Source organism: Otolemur garnettii, unplaced genomic scaffold, assembly GCF_000181295.1.
Source record: "Otolemur garnettii isolate 467f Iridium unplaced genomic scaffold, OtoGar3 scaffold00039, whole genome shotgun sequence".
Classification (NCBI taxonomy): domain Eukaryota; kingdom Metazoa; phylum Chordata; class Mammalia; order Primates; family Galagidae; genus Otolemur; species Otolemur garnettii.
This window is the reverse complement of record NW_003852434.1, coordinates 13,310,133-13,318,388: the sequence shown is the minus strand read 5'-3', so window position 1 is coordinate 13,318,388 and position 8,256 is coordinate 13,310,133.

The window sequence follows — 8,256 nt, the reverse complement described above, 5'->3', positions numbered from 1 at the left end:
GGGCGACCTTCTGGTGCGTGTGGTCCAGTTCACCCCGTCTCAGCGCTGAGCCAGGCGACCTTCTGGTGCGTGTGGTCCAGTTCACCCCGTCTCAGCGCTGAGCGGGGTGCCCTTCTGGTGTGTGTGGTCCAGTTCACCTGTCTCAGCACTGAGCGAGCCTGGCCGGGAAAGGGCCCTGACTGTCTTTGCACAGATTCCTCTGCTTCTTCAGCCAACTGGACCACTCAGCCTAATGTGTGTCACAGAGAAACTGCCCCAGAAGTTCTGAATGTTTTTAATAAGGTGGAAAAATGCGAATCACATTTACTGGACTTTTGTCTTTTTTCCACCCTTCCGATGTGTTCTGTGGGTGTCTGAGGCAGCTTGGCTTTACACGGGCATCAGCCCAGAGGGGTTGAGGGGCCAGTTCCCCTTGCTCTGTGAAGGATGTGGGGAGCTCTCCATCCCCAGCTCACAGCTGACCAGCGGGAGTAACTGTCTCCCTTCCAGGGCCTGAAAATACCTTTTGAGAATCAGTAACAGATTAAAGAGGTGAAGGCCTGTGGGCCCAGGTTCCAGTTAAACAGAGGTCAACATAACAGCCTAATGTTTTCTGAGCTCTTCCTGTGTGTCGGGTATCAGGATAAGCTCTTTCCAATATGACCAACCACACCTTAATCCACAAAGTGTATGCTGTCCTTTTAACAGGAAGTCTGGAGATCAGCGTCCCAGCCCAGGTTGAGTAGATGAGCAGAATCATCAAGAAGAGAGAGGCCTTTTCCCTCCCTCCCTGTCCTCAGCTCAGACCTTCTCTGGCTTCACGAGCCGCATTCAGGGCAGGAAGGACGAGGAAAGAGTAGTCCGCAAGAGAGCCGCTTTCTTGTCTATTGCTTTCATCAGGAGGCAAACACTTTTCTAGATGTCTCTTAGCCTATGTCCCATCAATGTCACTGCATAGGATTTGGGCTAAGGAGGGAGCCTTTAACTTTTACAGCCTTGGTAGCCTGGTGATCCACCAGCAACACAGGCCAGCCTCACGAAACAGTACACACTGTGTGATTTCATGCGCCAAGGTTCAAATACAGGAAAAACAAATCCATAGTGATCAAAGTCAGAATAAAAGCTGTCTCTGAAAAATTGTTTTGTGAGAGGAAGAAGGAATGTTCTGGGTGCTGGCAAGTGTCTGTGCCTTGACCTGAGTGGTGGTGACACAGGCAGAAAGACCCTGAGCTGAAACTGAAGATGGGTACATTTTACTGCATTTAAGTTGTGTTTCAACTTTTAAAGTAAACAAAAACAAAGAAACCCTGAAGCAGACCCATTCATGTCGGCATCTTTGGTAGAAGCCCTTAGAAAAAAAATGGCAGTGGGAAGAGAAAGAGGGACCGCAGTGTCACAGGCCCTTGCCTTCCCCCAGAGAGCCCAGGGCCTCGCCCGCCCCCCACCCCCACCCCACCCCCAGGAAACATCTTCTGGGTCATTTTCCAGGAGCTGTCCTGCCCTCCTGCCTGCCCCGTGGGTGGTCAGGGGTGGACTTCAGTGATGAACCCAACAGAAATACAAAGTCTGGTCACATTTTGTGGGGCTGACCCTGTAATCAATCACACTGCCTGCTAATTCACCAGTAAGGATGCCAGCGTGCCTCTGCCTGTGGTGCCTCTAAGAACTGTCCTCTCAAAGGCAGCGTGCCGTGGAATGGATGACTAAAACTGCCCCGGCTCCTGTGAGTCCAGGCATCATGGATGACTGGGAGACTAAGCAGGAGAAGAAGTGTCCAGGTGTATGTCAGCTGCCAAAGCTGCGGTGCCACTGCACCAGGGCAGCTTCAGTCAAGAGCAGTTCTAAGCCTGGAAAAGATGCTCTGAAGAAAAAGGTCCAGATTCAAAACAAGTCAATTGCATGGGCTTTGTTAAGTTCTAACTACTTCCTGGAACCACAGGTCTGAGAAATGACTTGATTGTGATTTGGTGCCATAGCGAGTTGGAAGCAGGGGATGCCACCCCATGACCTGGCAAGAGACCCCTGCATTTCTGCAACATCCAAGCACAAAGACTTTTTCTTCCAATTCTTTGAGAGTTTTTTTTTTTTTTTTTAATTTCAGTAACTGAGCAGACAGGAGAGGGACATGGCAGCTAAACTGGGCCCCTGGGCTAGAAGGTATAGCCAGCGGCACCACATGAGTATAGGGAGGAAGAAATCAAAGCAGCAGCTCTGGAGGCCCAGACCCAGAACAGCTGCACTTGTTCTAAGCCAGTCACCTGCAAATCACCCAAAGTACTTCCCATGTTCCTTCCCGTCTGTCCCTCTGCTTAGAAATGCCTGAAAGTCCTGCCAGAAATGTGAGGCCTGGGGAAGGGAGACTGCCCACCAAAGTCGCTTAGGAAACACGTCCAGCTCAGTCTCCAGCCTGGGCTCCAGTGGCCCTCCGCCCAGTGTTGACCAGTAGTACCCCAGAGGATCCCTGGTCCCACAGCCTGGGAGTCACCAGAAGGATCCCTGGAGTGAGCTGCACAACTCTGGATTGAGTGCAGAATGAGCCACGGGCATCTCTTCATTTATGAGTTACGTATTTAGACATCCTCTGTGTGCACCTTAGCATGTACTCTTACCCTGACCCCACAGACCTCGGGGTGGGCCTATAAAGGGGAAGTACCAGAGAGCCTGACCTCATTGTTCACAAGGTCCCCTGCAAACTGCACAAGGCCTCGGGTCCTCTCCTCCCTTCCCCCTGCCTGTGCCCACATCTGCCTCCAGCCACAAAGGGCTTGAATAGAAGCTGCCTGCCCTCCTACCTGGTCCTCTTTCTCTCCACTGCCCCACCCTAGGAAAGCCAGTATGGGGCCTTCAGAACTTGGGCATCTGTTGGCATCCTTGCTCAGCACAGCCTCCTCCTGGGGGAAGGGTCCCTCCCAAACTAAAGGCAGTGAGTTTGGGGGGGCATTTGACGGCCAAAGACAGATGTTGCTTCTGAGAAAAAGAGAAAAGAATAAACAGTGCGTTCCCCGCCCATCCCCCCACCCCCAGAAGGACAGGGTTCTCCACAAATGTCATCCTCTCATTAGCACTCCCGGCACCTGCAGGGAGCCTGGTGACATCATCAGTGATTTTATAGGCGGAGAAACTGAGTCATATGCCAGCTCTGCAGGTTCCGACTTGGCAGCAGGAAACAGAAGCTCTGTTCTCTTTTTATATCTCATGTTCATAAACAGAATTCTCAAGAGAGAATATGGCTTTTCTATTTCAAACCAGTATCTTCCTAGACACAGTTTGATGACATCAGGGCACACGCATTCTGTCCGGACATATGATAGCTTTCAAATACCACATGGTTGGGCCACACTCTAACTGGTACCCGCTGTGCAGGTGTTAGAAGAGCCTGCTGGGGCATTGGGTGCCCTAAGCAGCCTGGGCCAAACAGAACATGGGGAACTATCACAGATGTGAGGGTCCCAAACCGTGGTTCACTAGATCTAAAAAACGCCAAAACCTAGCTTTGATAGTAAAAAATATATAGGTATAATTTTAAGGTTCTCTCTTAACCTCTTGCTGAAGTTCAGCAGATTCAGTGAGGAAGTTAAGACTGGCCTGTGTTCGGGCCGGCTGCCGGGCGGTCAGCATTCAGGGACTGGGGACTCTGGTCTGTATCACAAGTGAAGGCGGAAAGTAAGAAGCAACAAGCAACACTAACAAAAATCCGCTTGGAGGCCGTCCAGAAGTCCATGTGAACTGGTCATTTTCATGCAACTTATGGACAAAACAAAAGGAGGATGTTTCTGCTGTCACCACCTGCATGTGAGCCGGAGAACATTCCTACTTTCCAAAGAAGAGAAAATCCACGTTTTCCCTTGATGAATATTTATTCAGCACTTTCCCTGTGCCAGGCACAGTTTTAGAGTTGGAGTCTGCGGTCAGTGCTGTAGCCTCACACAGGAGACAACCTCCTTCAAGTTGAAGAGTATTTCATAGGGGAAGGTGGGTTCCAGGCTTCCTGAATTGAGAGGGGAGTTATAGAGAAAAGGTTTGAGGCAGGAAGGAAAGCAGGTCCAGTAGAGGGTATTTCAGGAACTCATGGTGATTCAGATCAACAAGACCTTGGGGCTCCCGAGGGGTGAACTGGGAAGACCACAAAAGATGGCAAGCGCTGGGCCACGGAGATCAGGATTTACCCCGAGATGTGAGGGAACCTGTGATCAGAATAAAGGGAAAGGGAAGGGTTTCTACAGTCAGATCACATTAGAGACCCACACTAGGGAATGTATTAGGGGAGAGAGAAGCAAACCGGCGACTGATGACAAACATGGTGCCCAGACTTCCAAAGTCCCCTTGCACTCCCCAGTTTAATAACATGGAGAGGATGAAAGCGGGTGGCTAAAAGCCAGACAGTTCCAGGTTCAAGCTTCTGCAGTACTGTATACTAGCTGTGACCTGAGGGAAATAATTGAGTTTTTCTGAGCCTCTGTCTCACCATCTATGAAACCAAAGTAACTGTAGTGCCCTCCTTATAGCGGTTATGTTATAATTAAATGAGGCATGTGAAGTGCTCAGCACTCTCACGAATACACTGACAGGTCCCACTGGCCTTCCAGACACTCACTGTGGTGGCCATGGCAGTGACTGTCAGCAATTCTGGGACGTGCAGCCTCCAGCAGCCGAGGGCTCCTGAGCAACCACGGACAATGCTCCCGGCTGACCTGGCAGCCGCAGGAGAGGGCTTGACTGCATTTTGACCAAGTTTCACCAAATCTGCCAAAGCTCTGTCACGTGTTTTCTCAGGTGCTTGACAAGCTGAGAGCAGGGAAGGGAATGAGGAACAGGGAGCGGCACAGTCACCAGGCGGTCGGAACTCTGCCCGTGGCCTCATGGAACCCAGGGAAAGGCGACAGAGCTCAGGGCTCTTGTTGACCTGTGTTTCCCAGTCAGGTCAGGAGGTGCAGAGGGCAGGCCGTACCCTACAATGCCTTGCAGCACCTCTCAGCACTGGGAGAGGTCAGCACCAGCTCAGCCATCAGCCCACATCCCTAGGGAGGGAGCCACATGACTGTGATACTGTCCCCATAAAGGGCAATACAGATGGAAACAAACAACTTTTTATACAAGAATCTTCTTTTCAGAGCAGCCATCTGTCAGCTATTTTAATGTAAAAGCCTGAACCCAACCAAACCTCAGGAAGGACTGCCATGTGTAGACTTCAGGCTAAGGGGGTGATCGTGCCCATAGACCTCACACGTGGGGGCATGGAAGAGATTCCCTTCCCTGCATCAGCGCACTGCTCACCTGTGGGCCTGTCACTGCCCAGGCAGGCCATGCTGTGTGACAATGTCACTGTGTTCTGGAAAAATGCTCATTTATCTCTAACTGAGAAATTAATGGATTCAGTTTCTTCATTCTAGTTTCTCAAGGGAATATTGAAAAGAATTCTTTTCTTTGAGGTAAAGTGGTTCTTCCTTGCATGGGAAGGTTTATAGAGACACTACATTTTTTTAAGCTTATCCAGGTGCCCGGTCTCACACAGCCCTCCCGGCCACCACTTGCTCTGTAATGGTGATGGCTAAAGTCCTACCAGCTTTTTCAGTGCTGGGGCATTGCATGTCAGTGGGGACGAGACGGTGGGACTCGGCATGACTGTCCCCACACAGTTCCTTTGAGGCAGCACTGTCCGGTTCTTCCTCTTAGATGTACAGGGTCACTTGCCTCACCTCCCATCTCTGCGTCTGTACCTGCACTTGCCACATGAGGGGTTGTACTCACCCATCTCTTAAGCCCTCTCTAGCCCTAAAATTTCCTGGAAATCCTGAGAAAGTGAACATTCTTACATGTTTGACTTACTCAGTTTGGCATTCCTGCAGAAACACAAGTCCTACGTATGAGAAAACAGAAACCATGTTTTCTCAAACTATCTCGGGATTCTGAGTGTTGACACCCCAGAGCCCAAGGTGACAGCATTTGGGGGTGGGACCTCTGGAAGTAATTAGGGTGGGATGCGGCCGTGAGGGTGGGGCCCTCATAACAGGATTGGTGCCCTCATAAGATGAGACACTGTTGAGCTTACTGTCCATCTTTACTTATGTGCCAGGCCAGGAAAGGCCACAGGAAGACACAGCTAAAAGGTGACCATCTGCAAGCTAGGAAAAGGCCCTCGCCAAAAGCCAAATCAGCCAACACCTTGATCTTGGGTTTTGCAGTCATTCAGAAATCCCCATACAAAATTTGTTGATCTTTCCTCACAGGTCCCATTACACCTTGGGTTTTTACTTGTATATGGCACTTACCACATCGTGTAACAGGAAGGTGGATATCCTTTCTGTCTTGCTAGGTAATGAACTTTCTGAAAGCAAAGCTGTGGATATAGAAGCTATTCAATGAATGCTTGTATGAATGAATGAATGAATGAATGAATTGGTGTTCCTCTGTATAGGATTTAGTCCCTATTTATCTCAGGCTTCTGAAGACTCTTTGATTTGACTGTCAGACCAAAGCGTTTTATGGCTCCATCCGCCTGTCTACCATATCATATGTAAGCAGTAGCTAAACATTGTCATTTTTAGCCCTTCACATGTTTAAATAGGCCCAGGGCACTGGTGTGCACCGATAGTCCAGCTACTTAGGAGGCTGCAGTGGGAGGATCATTTGAGTTGAAGAGTTTGAACCCTAACATAGCAAGAGCTCATCTCTAAAAAATAATCTTTAATCAGTCATGGGAGCTGCCAAGGTGCAAAACCAGTAAACTTCAAAAGTCACATATGAAGATCTAGTGTTTTAATAATATTTTACCAACTTGTATTTTGTCCATATTTCAGAGATTCCTCGATCAATATCCATTGATATTCTATATCAATATCAAACTATTGATAGTTCACAGCTGCCAAAACTCCACAAAGACCACATGCCTGGAATGTTACGTGCCCTAATTGGGGAGGTCTGTCCTATTCAACAGGAAAGCAACTCTCCTGTAGTCTATGGTCCTGGCCAACTTCTTTAAATAAAATACAACTGATTATTTTAATGAGAACCCAAATGTTAAGTTCAAGATAAAGCTGACATCGCGACTTTCCGTCAGCCCCTGCATCTGCCATGTGGCAGTGTGGTGAGGGAAGCAGGTGGCATCCTGGCACCCACTACCTCCTCCTTGCTCTTTCTCCCTTCTTCTATGCTGGCATCCAGCTCATGAGCTTTTCCTTCTGAATTTTGATTATGGTTAACCCTTACCTATGTGCCACCTGCAATGAAATCTCCTCACAGCAGGTTGGGCTAAAAAGTTGAAGACCTACCAAGACATCAGCCACAGGCATGTGTCATGTTAGAATGACAAGGAGCAAAGCTGGTACTTGAAGAGAGGATTTTGCCCTAACATAACACCAGGTAGGCAGCACTACCTGAGGAAGCCAGGGTGGGTAGGGAAGCAACTCCATGACATGTAGGGGGTATTTGTGAATAAAATTCTTAGGTTAATTCACTTTTGCACCCTTCCTTCCTTCCTTCCACAAGCATTTATTGAGCACGTACTACAAACTAGAACTGCCCTAGGCTTGGAGGAAATAGCAATGGGTAAGACCAGGTCACCGCACCCCTTCTGAGCTTCCATTCTGGTAAAGAGTGAGACAATGAGCAAGGAAATTAACAAAAATGGGATTTTAGGAAGATGCTACTAGTATCACAAAAACAAAAATGAACAAAGGGGATGGCATTTTCTCAAAAATGTAAACAGAATTACCATATGATCCAGGATTCCATTTCTGGGAATATGCCCAAAAAACTCAAAGCCGGGAGTCAGACAGTATCTGTGCACCCGTGCTCACTGCAGCAGGCTTCACAGCAGCCAACAGGTGGGAACAATCCAACGGTGTTATGTCAGATACCCAGAGCAGTCAGGGTCACAGACGGTAGGATGCAAAATGTGATATATGCATATAATGCAATATTGTTAAGCCTTTTTTAAGAAAGGAAATTCTGACACATTCTGTCACATGAATGAAACTTGTGACGTGTTACATGAAATAAGCCAGCTGTAAAAGGACAAATCCTGCATGATTCTGCTTATGCCAGATACCCAGAGCAGTCAGGGTCACAGGTGGTAGGATGCAGAACGGTGTTATGTCAGATACCCAAAGCAGTCAGGGTCACAGATAGGAGGATGAAGAATTGATACCCAGAGCAGTCAGGGTCACAGATAGGAGGATGAAGAATTGATACCCAGAGCAGTCAGGGTCACAGGCGGTAGGATGCAGAACCGTGTTATGTCAGATACCCAGAGCAGTCAGGGTCACAGGCGGTAGGATG